This window comes from Pteronotus mesoamericanus, unplaced genomic scaffold (assembly GCF_021234165.1).
Source record: "Pteronotus mesoamericanus isolate MK-2021 breed Mesoamerican mustached bat unplaced genomic scaffold, CSHL_Meso_final contig_221, whole genome shotgun sequence".
Classification (NCBI taxonomy): domain Eukaryota; kingdom Metazoa; phylum Chordata; class Mammalia; order Chiroptera; family Mormoopidae; genus Pteronotus; species Pteronotus mesoamericanus.
In genome coordinates, this window is record NW_026555092.1 from 11,558,936 (window position 1) to 11,572,656 (window position 13,721).

General features: G+C 38.7%; 1 pseudogene; it reads right to left on the reverse strand.

The window, feature by feature from the left end:
• Nucleotides 1–12,424: 12,424 nt before the first annotated feature.
• On the reverse strand, nucleotides 12,425–12,682 carry LOC129069044 (dolichol-phosphate mannosyltransferase subunit 3-like; annotated as a pseudogene).
• Nucleotides 12,683–13,721: the final 1,039 nt, after the last annotated feature.

A 13,721-nucleotide genomic window follows, 5' to 3' on the forward strand; every position in this document is an offset into this window, starting at 1 on the left:
GTATCGGAAACTGTAGCCCTGCGCAAGCCAGGCCTTGAAAAAGGGCCCGTAAGTCTAGACCAGAAAACTGGGACTGAGGAGAGGCAGACATTATCCAATGATAACTCCGAGGGAAATCTGGCCTAAAGAATGCATTATATCCACTGAAGCTTGCTCTGCTTTGCACTACCCTGATAAGGAAAACCAGATGTTTAAGCTCCAAACGGAGTGAATTCCTGAATTCAGGAGCCATACCTTAATGACCATCTGACCATCTGACATAAGCATGTCTTACAGACACTGACCTGAGGCAAATTTCTGTGTTTCCTCAATTATTATCTATGTTCTCTGTCTATTTTCTGTAAATATAGCCTGTATGTATTGATTGATAAGCTTTGCATGCATGCTGTATACCCTTGAGCATATCATTCTCAATAAAAGCCACTCCAGTGAAGGACGAGGGACATTCTCTTCTAGGGGAAACTCCTTCCCCTTTTCCTGACAGCACTTGGTGTCTGGAATGTCTTGTTATTTCATCCACAGTGAGGTGAATTGGAGGGCTCTCCAGGACAGGTCTGCCACAATGGTGGATGATCTTTTTAATGCACTGTTAGATGCAATTTGGCAATATTTTGTTGAGGATTTTAGTGTCTCTGTTCATCAGTGATATTGGCCTGTAGTTTTCTTTCTTTGTTGTGTCTTTATCTGGTTTTGGGATTAGGATCATGCTGGCTTCATACAAAGAGTTTAGGAGTCTTCCCTCTTCTTGGAATTTTTTGGAATAGTCTGAGAAGGACAGGGGTTAGTTCTTCCTTAAATGTTTTGGAAAATTCTCCTGTGAAAACTTCCAGTCCAGGGCTTTCGTGTGCTGGGAGTTTTTGATTACTGCTTCAATTTCACCAGCTGTTAGTCTTTTCAGGCTTTCTGCTTCTTCTTTATTCAGTTTTGGAAGATTATATTTCTCTAGAAATTTGTCCATTTCACCCAGGTTTTCAAATTTTTTGGCATATAGTTGTTTGTAGTAAGCTTCTTACAATCCTTTGTATTGCTGTGGTATCAGTTGTAATTTCTCCTCTTTCATCTCTGATTTTATTTATTTGGGTTCTCTCTTTTTTTCTTGCTGAGTCTGCTTAAAAGCCTGTTGATTTTGTTTATCTTTTCAAAGAACAAGCTCCTGAATTTATTGATCCTTTGAATTGTTCTTTTAGTCTCTATGTCATTCAGTACTGCTCTGATCTTATTTCCTACTTTCTACTCACTCTGGGCTTTGTTGTTGTTTCTCCAGTTCTTGTAGATGTATGGTTAGGTTGTTTATTTGAAATGTTTCTATCTTTTTTAGGTGGGCCTATAGTGCTATGAACTTCCATCTCCAGACTGCCTTTGTTGTGTCCCATAGCTTTTGGGCTGTTGTGTGTTCATTCTCATTTGTTTCCAGAAACTTTTTGATTTCTTCCTTGATCTCGTCATTGGCCCATTCATTGTTTAATAGCATGCTATTCAATCTCCACAAATTTGAGTGTTCTTGAGTTTTCTCCTTGAGATTGGTTTCTAGTTTCAGGCCCATGTGGTCTGAGAAAATGCTTGATATGATTTCAGTTAGCTTGAATTTGTTGAGGCTTGTTTTGTGTCCTATCATGTGGTCTATCTTTGAAAATGTTCCATGTGCATTTGAAAAGAATGTGAATTTTTCTTCTTTGGGGTGAAAACTTCTATACATATCAGTTAAGTCCATTTGATCTAATGTGTCATTCAGTTCCACAACATCCTTGTTGATATTTTGTTTGGAAGATCTATCCATTATTAACAGTAGGCTGTTAAAATGTTCTTGTCTATATCTTTCTTGAAGCCCTCCAAGATTTTCCTTATATATATGGGTGCTCTTATGTTGGGTGCATATAGGTTTACAATGTTTATGTCTTCTTGATGGATTCTTTCATTGAGTATTATGAAGTGTCTTTCTGTGTCTCTTTTTATGGCCTTTCTTTTGAAATCTATTTTCTCTAATGTAAGTATTGCTACTCTGGCTTTTTTTCCCCAATATATTTACTCAGAATATTTTTTTCCAACCCTTTACTTTCAGTCCATGTAGGTCTTTTGTTCTGAGGTGGTTCTCTTGTAGGCAGCATATGTGTGGGTCATGTTTTCTTATCCATTCAGCTACCCTATTTTTTTTATTGGAGCATCTAATCCATTTATAATTTAAAGTTATTATTTATAGGTACTTATTCATATTTTCCCTTTGTACCTGTGTTCCTCTCTCTCTCACTCTTTTTCTTCATCTTCTTAAAGCAGTCCCTTTAGCATATTTTGCAATGCTGGTTTGGTGGAGGTGTATTATTTTAACCTTCTTTTGTCTTGGAAACTCCTTTTTTCACCTTCCATTTTAATGGAGAGCCTTGCTGGGTAGAATAGTCTTGGTTGCAGGCCTTTGCTTTTCATTACTTGGAATATTTCTTGTCATTCCATCCTGGCTTGTAGTGTTTCTGTTGAGAAGTCAGCTGCTAGCCTTATTGGAGCTCCCTTGTATGTTACTTCCTATTTCTCCCTTGTGGCCTTTAAGATTCTCTGTTTGTCTTTGATATTTTCCATTTTAACTATGATGTATCTTGGAGTGGGACTCTTCGAGTTCTTCTTGATTGGGACCCTCTGTGCTTCCTGGATTTGTGTGACTTTTTCACTCCTCAAATTAGGGAAGTTTTCCATCATTACTTTTTCAAACAGATTTTCTATTGCTTACTCCTCTTCTCCTCCTGGTATCCCTATTATATGGATATTATTACATTTCATGTTGTCCTGCATTTCCCTTAACCACTCTGTGTTCTTCCTGAGTATTTTTTCTTTTTCTTGCTTTTTCTGGGATTTTTTCCTACCTTGTCCGCCAGCTCACTGATTCGATCCTCTGCTTCATGTAGCCTGCTTTTGATTCCTTCTACTGTATTTTTCAATTCAGGAATTGTATTCTTCATTTCCTCTTGGCTCTTGTTGATAGTTTTTATGTCCTTTTTCATGCTCATGTAATTTGCAGTAGGGTCCTCGTAGTTTCCCTTTAGTTTTTGGTAATTCTCACTGAGCACACTGAGCTCATTAAGCTTCCTTATAATCGTCGTTTTGAACTCAATAGCTGGTAGTTTACTTGCCTCTATTTCATTTAGTACTCTTTCTGAAGATTCCTCCTTTCCTTTTGATTGGGGGTTGTTTCTTTGTCTTCCCATTTTTGGGGAGACTCTTCTTTTCTGCTTCTGCTTCTTAAATTGATCTGTTTGGACTTCCTGACTTTGTGGTGTGAACTTCTATGGTAAGAGACCTGTGAGATTCAGTGGTGCAGTCTCCTTGATCTCCTGAATTTGATGCTCTTAGGATGACTTTTATGCCACTTATATTGGCTCTCTGGAAGTAATTGGGTTTAATTGTTGTTTAGTCATTCTTTGGTGGGTCCTTCCCTCCAGCTGGCTGATCGAGAGTCACTCTGCCCACCACATCTTGTGTGTTGTTGTACTGGTGCTGCCAGAACAAAACCACAAAGCCCAGAATACAAACCACCTCCACAAAAATAACTCCCCCCTGCAATCCCAGTATCAACAGCAAATGAACCAGTATTAATAAGGCTGTGAAGAGGTCAAGACTGTTATAAGAAAGGAGAGAAGTAAACTATAATATAAAATCTAGTGACTTCATATACACAAATTTGGTGGATAAGAAATGAACATTAAAAAGCTATGTAGTAAAGAAAATATCGCAAATCATGGAGAAGACCATGGGGAATTCCATCTCAGTAGCATCTGTATATACTGCTGTGTTTTCTTTCTGGATTTGCCTCTGGTGATATCAGATAGTAACCCCATCAGGTCTTAGGCAGCATGTTGGAGACTACCAGGGATCTACTTTCTGTGGCTGACTCCTTTAGTTGATAACCTAGTCACTGTGCACTTAGCAGTCAGGCTTAAGCACCATAGGGTGGGGCAGAATCCCTCCTGGGGTTGAGCTATTGTTTCCTCTCAGGTTCCTGCTACTCGGAGAGGAGTGGTCTGCCTGAGCAAGATGGCTGCTGCCATATGGGAGATAACTCAGCACTGGAATCCCAGTGGCTACTGTCTCAGTTCTCTCCCCAAAGCCTCCATCCCCAGTCTCTCCTCAAGGGTCTCTAGTCCATTCTCCTCCCCCAGACCTCTGCCAGGGATTTACTGTCTGTGACTGCCACTCTGCACTCAGTAGTAAGGCTTAAGCACCACAGGGCCAGGGCAGAGTCCCTCCTGGGGGTGGAGCTATTGTTTCCTCTCATGCTGCTGCCACTCAAGAGAGTGGTCTGCCTGAGCAAGATGGCTGCTGCCATATGGGAGATGACTCAGCACCTCAGTTCTCTCCCATAGCCTCTGTCCTCAGTCTCTTCTCAGATGTTTCCAGCCCACTCCACTCTGTCTTTGCCAGAGCCCAGGGTAAGTGGCTGCAAATGAAAATTTATGCATTGCCCCTTTAAATAACTCTTTTCATCTCTAGCCATCTATCTCTGGCAGAGAGCAACCCTGCCGCTTTTCGCAGCTGGCTGTTAGCTGTGTTACAGGGCTCTGCTGCTGTAGGATGGGGATCCCTGCTTATGGCTTACACCTCACTCTTCTTAGGGAGATCCAATTGGCCACTTAAATATCCCTCTGGTGCTGCTGTCTGTGGGTGCTCAGACTGCTTTCTTGCGTCTCCACCACACTCCTTACCAGTCAGGTTGTGCTGAAGCTGATTCTTCTGTCTGTCCAAAGTTATAAGACTTCCCTCTCGCTATTGTTCAGTTATTTGTTCTGGGTGATTTCTCCATAATTTAGATGTAATTCCAAATTGGTACAGAGAGGAGGTCAGTGTGACTTCCATTCAGTTCTCCACCATCTTGCCCTACTGTTTGTCTTTTTTTAAATTATGTTTTATTGTTTATGTATGTTTGTCTTTATGTTAGTACAACACTGTTTTGATTACTTTAGCTTTGTAATAACTTTTATAACCAGGAAGTGAGTCCTTCAGCTCTGTTCTTTTTTTTTCCTTAGAGAGAGGGAGGGAGAGAGATAAACATCAATGTGAGAGAGAACCATCCTTTTGTTGCCTCCACTATGTGCCCAGACCAGGGACTGTACACCCCTGAACTGGGGATGGAACCAGAAACTTAGGCATATGCGCTGACCAAGTATCAGACACCCAACACTTTGGCTATGGAACAATGCTCCAACCAAGTAAGCCACCCTGGCCAGGGTAGCTTTGCTCTTCTTTTTCAGAAGTTTCAGTTATTGGGGTTCTCTTGAGATTCTATATGAATTTCAAGATGGGTTATTCTAGTCCTGCAAACAACCTCATAGGTATTTTTATAGGGATTACATTGAATCTGTAGGTCACTTTGGGTAGTATTGATATCTTAACAATATAAATCTTCCAATCCATAGACATGAAATGTGTTTCTGTGTTTCAGACTACTTCTGTAGTTTTCATTTATAAGTGTTTCACTTCTTGATTAAATTAATTTCTGGGTACTTTTTGTATTCTTTTTGATGCTATTGTAAATATAATTATTTTTGTAGTTTTCAGATTGTTCATAGTGTGTAGAAAGGCAAGATTTTTGTATGTTGACACTGTATACTGCTTATTTACTGAATTCATTTATTAATTCTAATAGTTTTAGGGCTTCCTACAAATAAGATCATATCATCTCTAAACAGAGAAATTTTACTGCTTCCTTTCTAATTTGGTTGCTTTTTTAACTGCCTAATTGCTCTGTCTAGAATTTCCCTTACCTCATTGTAGATGAGTGGTGAAAGTGGGCATTCTTGCCTTGTTCCTGATCTTAAAGAAAAAGTTTTTCAGCCCTGGCTGGTGTGGCTATGTGGATTGAGCACCAGCCTTCAAACCAGAGGTTTGCCAGTTTGGTTCCTAGTCAGAGCTCATGCCTGGGTTGCAGGCCAGGTCCCCAGTGTGGGGTGCATGAGAGGCAACCACATATTGATGTTTCTCTCCCTCCCTTCTCCTCTGTCTAAAAACAAATAAATACAATCTCTTTTTTTAAAGGAAAAGCTTTCAGTCTTTCACTACTGAATATGATGTTTGCTGTGGCTTTTATGTGGCCTCTATTTTGTTGAGATAGTGTCTTATTCCTAGTTTGTTGGTTGTTTTTATTATGAAAAGGTATTATATTTTGTCAAGTTTTTTTCTGCATCAATTGAGATGATAAGTGTTTTTTCTTTTAATTCTGTTAATATTGATATATTACATAGGTTGATTTTCATAGGTTGAACCATCCTTGCATTCTAGTAATAAATTCCACTTTGTCATACGAATAATCCTTTTCATGTGCTGCTGAATTTTGTTTACTGGTACTTTGTTGAGAATTTTTGTTTCAATATTCATAAGAATATATTCATAAGAATTTTATATGAATGCAAAAATAGTCTGGCTTTGATATAAAGGTAATGTTGACCTTTTAGAATGAGTTAAGAAGTATTCTCTTCAATTTTTGGAAGAGTTTGAGCAGGATTGATGTTAATTCTGTAAGTGTTTGGTAGAATTCATCAATGAATACATCTGGTCCTAAGCTTTTCTTTGTTGGGAAGTTTTTAATACTGATTAAATCTCTTTACTAGTTAGGTTTCTTCATATTTTCTATTTCTTAATTATTCAGTGTTTGCTGTTACGTATCTTTAGGAACTTGCCCATTTCATCTCAGTTCTCCAATTTGTTGGCATATAATTTTTCATAGTAACCATTTATGATCTATTTTATTTTTGTAGCATTGGTAGTAATTGCCCCGTTTTTATTTCTGACTTTACTTGCATCTTTTCTCTTTATTTCTTAGTTAATCTATCTAAAGTTTTTTCAATTTTATTAATCTTTTCAAAGAACTAACTCTTGGTTTTGTTGATTTTCTCTTACTGGGTTTCTGAGGGCTAAATAATATTTAACATTCCTAAAAAAAAAGAAATGCAAATGGTTGAAGTCATATTTTACAAAGTTCAGCTTCCTTAAATAATTCAAATAAATTAACAGTAAGATAGGATTATTTTAACAAATTGGTATTGTTATAAACAGAACTCAGCTGGAATTCATCCTCTTGTGTGTGGACTTAGTAACTAGAAGGAGATACCTAGGGAGCTTTAGGGAAGTTGGTAATATTTTATTTATTGATCTGGGATCTGGTTTTATGTTTTAAAAATTCATCAAACAATGAGGAGTTATCATTTACTTGGTACAGAGTTATAGTTTTACAAGATGAAAAGAAGTCCTGAATTGGAAGCTTGTGATGGTTGTAAAACAATGTAAATGTACTTGATGCCAATGAACTGTACACTTAAAAATGATAAAATAGTAATATTACATTATATGTATTTCACAATTTTTTAAAAAACATTGAGCAACATACTTATAATTCGTACACTTTTCCATATGTAGGTTATATTTTAATTATTAAAAAAATGTAGTACCTAGGTTGGGAGCTCGTAGTAAGCTGACACTGCTGGTACATGTGTAATTGATACATTCCTGGAAGGCAATCTGGGAGCACGTATGAAAAGCCATAATATTTGATTCAGCATTTATTATAAGGAAATATTTCAGATGTTTGCAAAGCTTTGTGTAAAAGGACATTTACTGTATTGTTGTTTATTAAAATGGTGTTAACAACAAAAATTTGAAAAACACCCAAATGTCCTGTAAGAGAGGACCCAAGTTTTTCAGCTTTTTGCTCAGAGGAGGCCTAGATGCAACTTTTTCTGTTATCCTGAGTAGGGATTCATCTGACACCAACCACCTTCACCATGCTACCAAAGTTCAACTCCAACAAAATCCAAGTTGCATACCTGAGGTGCACAGGTGAGGAAGTCAGGTCCACATATACCCTAGCCCCTAAGATCAGCATTGCCAAAAGCAACCAGTGACTGGAAGTCTCTGAGGATCACAGTAAAACTGACCATTCAGTACAGACAGGCCCAGACTGAGGTGGTACCTTCTGCTTCTGCCTCATCATCACAACCCTCAAAGAACTGCCGAAAGACAGAGAAGCAATAAAACATTAAGCAAACTAGAAATACCACTTTTTTTTCATGAAAATATCACTTTTGAGGAGATTGTTAACATTGCTTCATAGATACAGCACCAATCTTTAGCTAGAGAACTTTCTGGAACCATTAAAGAGATTCTGGGGACTGCCCAGTCTGTGAGCTGCAATGTTGATGGCCACTACCCTTACGGCATCAACAGTGGTGCACTGGAATGTCCACCTAGTTAAGAACGACAAAGGGAAATATTCAATTAAAGACAATTTGACAACCAAAAAATAAAAAAAGGAGGGGTACCCAGAAAAATATGTGCTGTAGCCACACAATGAAGTATATGAAGCCATCAAAAATGTAGGTTAATCTTTATTAGCATGATAGTATGTTTATGCAATATTAAATGAAAAAATTAGACACAGATATGAAAGAAAAAAAGCAACAAAAATTTGTCAATGATCATTAACTTGGCCAATGCACTGGCTTTTAACTTTCTTCCTTTTTTGTTGCCTGTGTTTTAAATTTTCTTTAAGGAATATGTTATTGCCTGCACGCTATTGACAACTAGAAAAAATAAAGTGTTTGGCACACAGTAGGTGCTTAAAAATGAGAGTGCCTGTTTCTTCCTTTGGAGATAATCACTGGCTGTTCGTTGCCTGTGTTAGTTAGAGTTCTCCAGAAAAAGAGAAGCAATAGAATGTGTGTGTGTGTGTGTGTGTGTGTGTGTGTGTGTGTGTGTGTGTGGTGAGATACACAATTTAAGGATTATGGAGGGTGGCAAGTCTAAAATCTGGGGTGGGTCAGCAGACTGGAGACCCAAGGAAGAACAAATGTTGTAGTTCGAGGCTGTCTGCTGGCAAAATGTATTCTTCCTTGGGGCAGAGTAAGGGGGTGTCAGTCTTTGTGTTATTAAGGGCTTCAACGAGTTGAATGAAGTCCAGCCAAATTACAGAGGAAAATCTTCTTATTCATAGTCGACTGATTTAAATGTTAATCTCATCCAAAAAACACTCTCAGAGAAATATCTAGAATAATGTTTGACCAAATATCTGCGAATCATGGCCTAGTCAAGTTGATGTACAATTAAGCATCACATTACCATTTTGAAAGTCATGGCTGTGGGCACCTGGTGAGAGGCTGAGGAAAAAACAAAAGAAAGCTCTCTAAGTCATTTGAGTATTTCCAGGTGACAGGGACTTCTTGTGTGGAAGCCAGCATGCCCAAAAGCTCTTTAAATCTGCTTTAGTTAAGGTTTTCACAAACTGCATATTTGGTTGTTTGCCTTACTCTAGGAAGTGCCCACTTTAGGTCTGATATCACAGGCAAATGCACAAGATTAGAGTAAATGAAACTGAGGAAAACTGACATTCATTGCCTAGGAGAAAATAAACATTCTTCACATGGGATTTCCTCTTTCTCAGCCCAGGAGTTGGATCCTGCTGTGTCTCCTGCTGTTCACATAAGGCTACAAAGAGAGTGAACTATGTTAACCTTTAGTCTGTGCCTTTCTGTGTTTTCAATGATTTTTTTTTTCTTCCAAAGTTTGCCTATATACCTTCCCTTATTGCTGTCGTTATCCTTCACTTTACAATTGTTAGGCGATATTTATTTGCAGCTTATGGAGACATTGCAAACTGGGGGCTTTGCAGGTGCTTCTTGTTGACATATGTGGAAAATTTAAAACTATTTGACTTAATAGACAGCATCAAATATCTGGAAATTTAGTTATCTATCCATACAAGGGAATAGTATTCATTTCTAAAAAGAATGAATACTGTATAAGTTATAACTGTTATCAAAAGTCTGTCTGAAAAAACCTTTGTTAATATGATGAAAACAGTTTGCACAACATCAAGGTAACCTGGCAGCCAAGGAGAATGGACTGGACAATGCACATGGGTGAACAATGACAGCTTCACTGTCCTAGTGAGTGGAGGTGATAGACGATGTTGAGTGAGTAGGTATGCTGTGTGGTTGTTGCATTCAAAATGACTGAGCAAATAGAGCAACAAATCTGCATCAAATTTTGTGTTAAACTTGAACATTTCTCCATGGAAGCAGATGATACAGAAGGCCGCCACTATGAGCAACTGGTAATTGGCAGCTTCATCACAATGTGCCTGTTCATGTATCACATCTTGTACAGAGTGTTTTGGACAAACATCAAATCACTCAGGTGACTCAGTGCCCCTATAGCCCAGATTTGGTGCTCTGTGACTTCTGGCTTTTCCCAAAATTAAAATCATCTTTGAAAGGGGCGAGATTTCGGCCCTTCTACAAGGTTCAGGAAAATACAGTTGGGCAGCTGATTGTAACTAGGAGAATTGTGTGAAGTCCCAAGGTGCCTACGTTAAAGGGGACTGAGACATCATTGTCCTATGTACAGTGTTTCTTCTCTCTATTGTCTTCTTCAAGAAATGTCTCTAGCTTTCATAATACTTGGCTGGGTACTTTCTGGACAGACCTCATGTGTTATAACATGGACGAACCTTGAAAAGAGTATGCTAAATGAAAGAAGCCAGACACAAAGACCATATATGTTATATGATTCCATTCATATGAAATGTCCAGAACAGGAAAATCTATTAAGTCCGGAAGATTAGTGTTTGTTCAGGGCTTGTGTGAGGGAGTGATAGGGGCAGATAAGGAAGTCATAGTTAAAGGATACCTTTTTGAGGTAATGCAAATGTCCTAAAAGAGACTATGATGATGGTTGCATATATCTGTGAATATAGTAAAAACCATTGAATTGTATACTTTAAATGTACGGTATATAAGTGATATCTCAGGAAAACTGTTTAAAATATTGAGCCCTGGGTATATATCCAAAAGAATTGAAAATAGGGTCTCAAAGAGGTATTTGTACATCCATATTATTCACAACAGTATGAAAAGTGGAAGCAATGCAAATATCATGAGACCATACTCTCTCCTGTTTTTCCTACTACTTTGCTGGTCTTTCTCTTCCTGACTTATAAATGTTAGAGTGCCTCAAGGCTCAGTTTAATTTATATTCTCCTGGTAATTCTATCCAGTCTTATGGTTTATACCGATGATTCCCACATCTTTCTCTAGCTCTATTATCTGTCCTGATCTTCAGATTCAAATATGTCCAACTGCTCATTTGACATTTCCAGTTGGACATGTAAGAGACCTCTCATGTCTAAGACATTATTCTCGCTTCCTTCTTTGCGCCACTCCCTCAAACTATCTGCTCTGCTCTTCTCAATTGCAAATAATGGACAACACATTAATCTAGTTGTTCAGGCTGAAAAGCTAAGTGTCATCCTATGTCATCTCTTTTACTCATCCTCAGCATCCAATTCATTAGCAGCAATCCTGTTAGTTAAACCTCCAAAACATATCCTGAATTCAACTACTTTTCACTGTTTCCACTGTAAATGCCCTGGGCCAAACCATTGCATTATTCACCTGGACCACTGCAAAGCCTCTTACATCCACTCTTGCTCCATTATGGTTCATTCTGCACATGATACCTAGAGAGTTCATGTCACTTATTTTTTTTAATGTCTTCAGTGTTTTTCTCTCTTATACTGAATAAAATTAAAAGCACTTACCATGGCTCTACTTCTCTGACTCCATCTCCTGCCCCTCTCACTCAGTTTTAGTGATATTGGCACCTTGCTGTTCTTGAACATTTCAAGTTTGTTCCTGTTGAACGGCTCTACATTTGCTGCTTACTCTGCCTGGAATGCTCTGCCCCTCCATTTATTTGCACACAGCCGCTCTTGCTCATTGTTTAACTATCAACTCAAATGTCATCTCCTCAACTCAAATGTCACCAGTCAGAAAATATATTTTCTGGCTACCATATTTAAAGTAGCCCTACTACTTGTTAACATTCTCTGAATTTATCTAATATATCTAGATGCCCAATTTTGTTTAAGACACATTTGAATCTAATGGATAGAATTTCTTTAAGTAGTAACCTCTTTAGGGAAGAAAGGAGAAGACTCCTACATAGCTGCTTTCTCCCTGTGCCTGTGTCCCTGTGGTGGGGTCTGCATGTGTGAAGTGCTGCGGTGTAGAGGGAAAGCCTGAGAACTTGAATACATTTGATCTGCTTGTAGTATTCTCTTACTTCTCTGAGTGCTCAGCATACTGTTGGTCAGCAGGTGGTGTCTTGTAGCCTGGCTTCTCTAAGCTTGCTAAGAGCCTGGAAGCCAACCACAGCTCTTCCTGAGGTTGGCTGTTACTACTTTTTGTTCCCCGCCCAGTGAAATCTATCGTACAAAGCTACTTCCCCTGATACTTGCCAGTCAGTTTCCTTGGCTACTTTCCCTATTTCTCCACAGGGTATGTGGGGACTTCTGGATACATGTTTGTTTGTGTATTTATTTATTGAAAGTAAACTTGCTCTTTAATGAGGGATGGGAAGGAAGGGCTGTCTGGGGAGGAATGGGGTTAGGGCGTCAGAAGCATATCACCCTGTAGGATAAATCAGCTCTGGCCTCCTGGACCTGGCTCTGCAGCTCATGAAAAGTGGCCATGCATTAGTCCACAGTGCTCAGGGCATAGCAGCCAGGACACACCAGCAAGTAGGTGGGCAGTGGCCACAAGACCTCCTGGCATGATGAAGGCAGCCCCAGGTCCAGGGCCTCCATGGTCAGGGCAACCCAGACAGAGATCAGGAGAGCCAGTGCCCAAAGCCACTGTGCTAATTTCACCATGGTTGCCTCAGGGCCACTCTGCCACCCTCTTCACTCTTTCCATTCAACCCTCTGAATACATTTTATATGACATCTGAGCTAAGGGCCACTCACCTGCCGAGCCCCTTCCAAGACCCTGTAACTAATTTTGTATATGGAATTTTGCATTCTATATATTTTATAACTTCCTCCTCACCCCATCACATAAGCCTCAAGAGCCACCAAACTTGGATTCACCCCTGTGAGAGTGCTAAATGTAGGTCTTCTCTTTCTTCTCAACTACACCAGTGGATCACTTTTACTTACATGTGGCTGTTTACTTGCTGTTGTGGGTATAGTCTGCAAGTCATCTCTACCTAAAATTCCAAGCAGAAGCAAAGCAAATATGCTATTTTAAAAAAAAAATATGTATTGATTTTAGAAAGAGAGAGAGAGAAAAGGGCAGGGAGAGAAACATCAATTTGTTATTCCACTTATTTATGTTCCTGTAGGTGCCCTGACCAGAGACTGTACCTACAATCCTCGTGTATCGGGACAAGTCTCTAACCAACTGAGCTACCTGGCCATGGCTGCTTTTTATCTTGAAGAGCTGGAATGGGAAGATAGGGACACAAGTCTCTCAATCTTTTCTCTTATCTTATCTCTTTCTTCTTCTTCCCTCTAACCTTTAATTGAGTCCAGATAGATGGAAAGAGCATCTGTGGAGTACAGAACTCTACGAGATTCTCACTGTATGCTGAACTTCATAGGTTAAATGGAATTAAGAAAGTTGAGCAAATACTTTTTCTCTCTACAAATTCTGTTCTAGGATTTGTTTGTTGAATAAAGAAATAAGTCTCAGAGCTATACTTCAGGCAAGGGTCTATAATGAAACATGATTTAAAGAAGAAAGCTAAAATTATCCAGTTTGATACTTGCAAAATATTATGCCATTATATTCAACTTTTTAGAAAGAAGTCAGAAAATTGGATTTGTATGTGAAGTATCCCATTTTAAATGTTGACATATAATTCAAAAATTTTAAAAAGAAATAAAATAATTACCCTTAATGGTGCTAGCA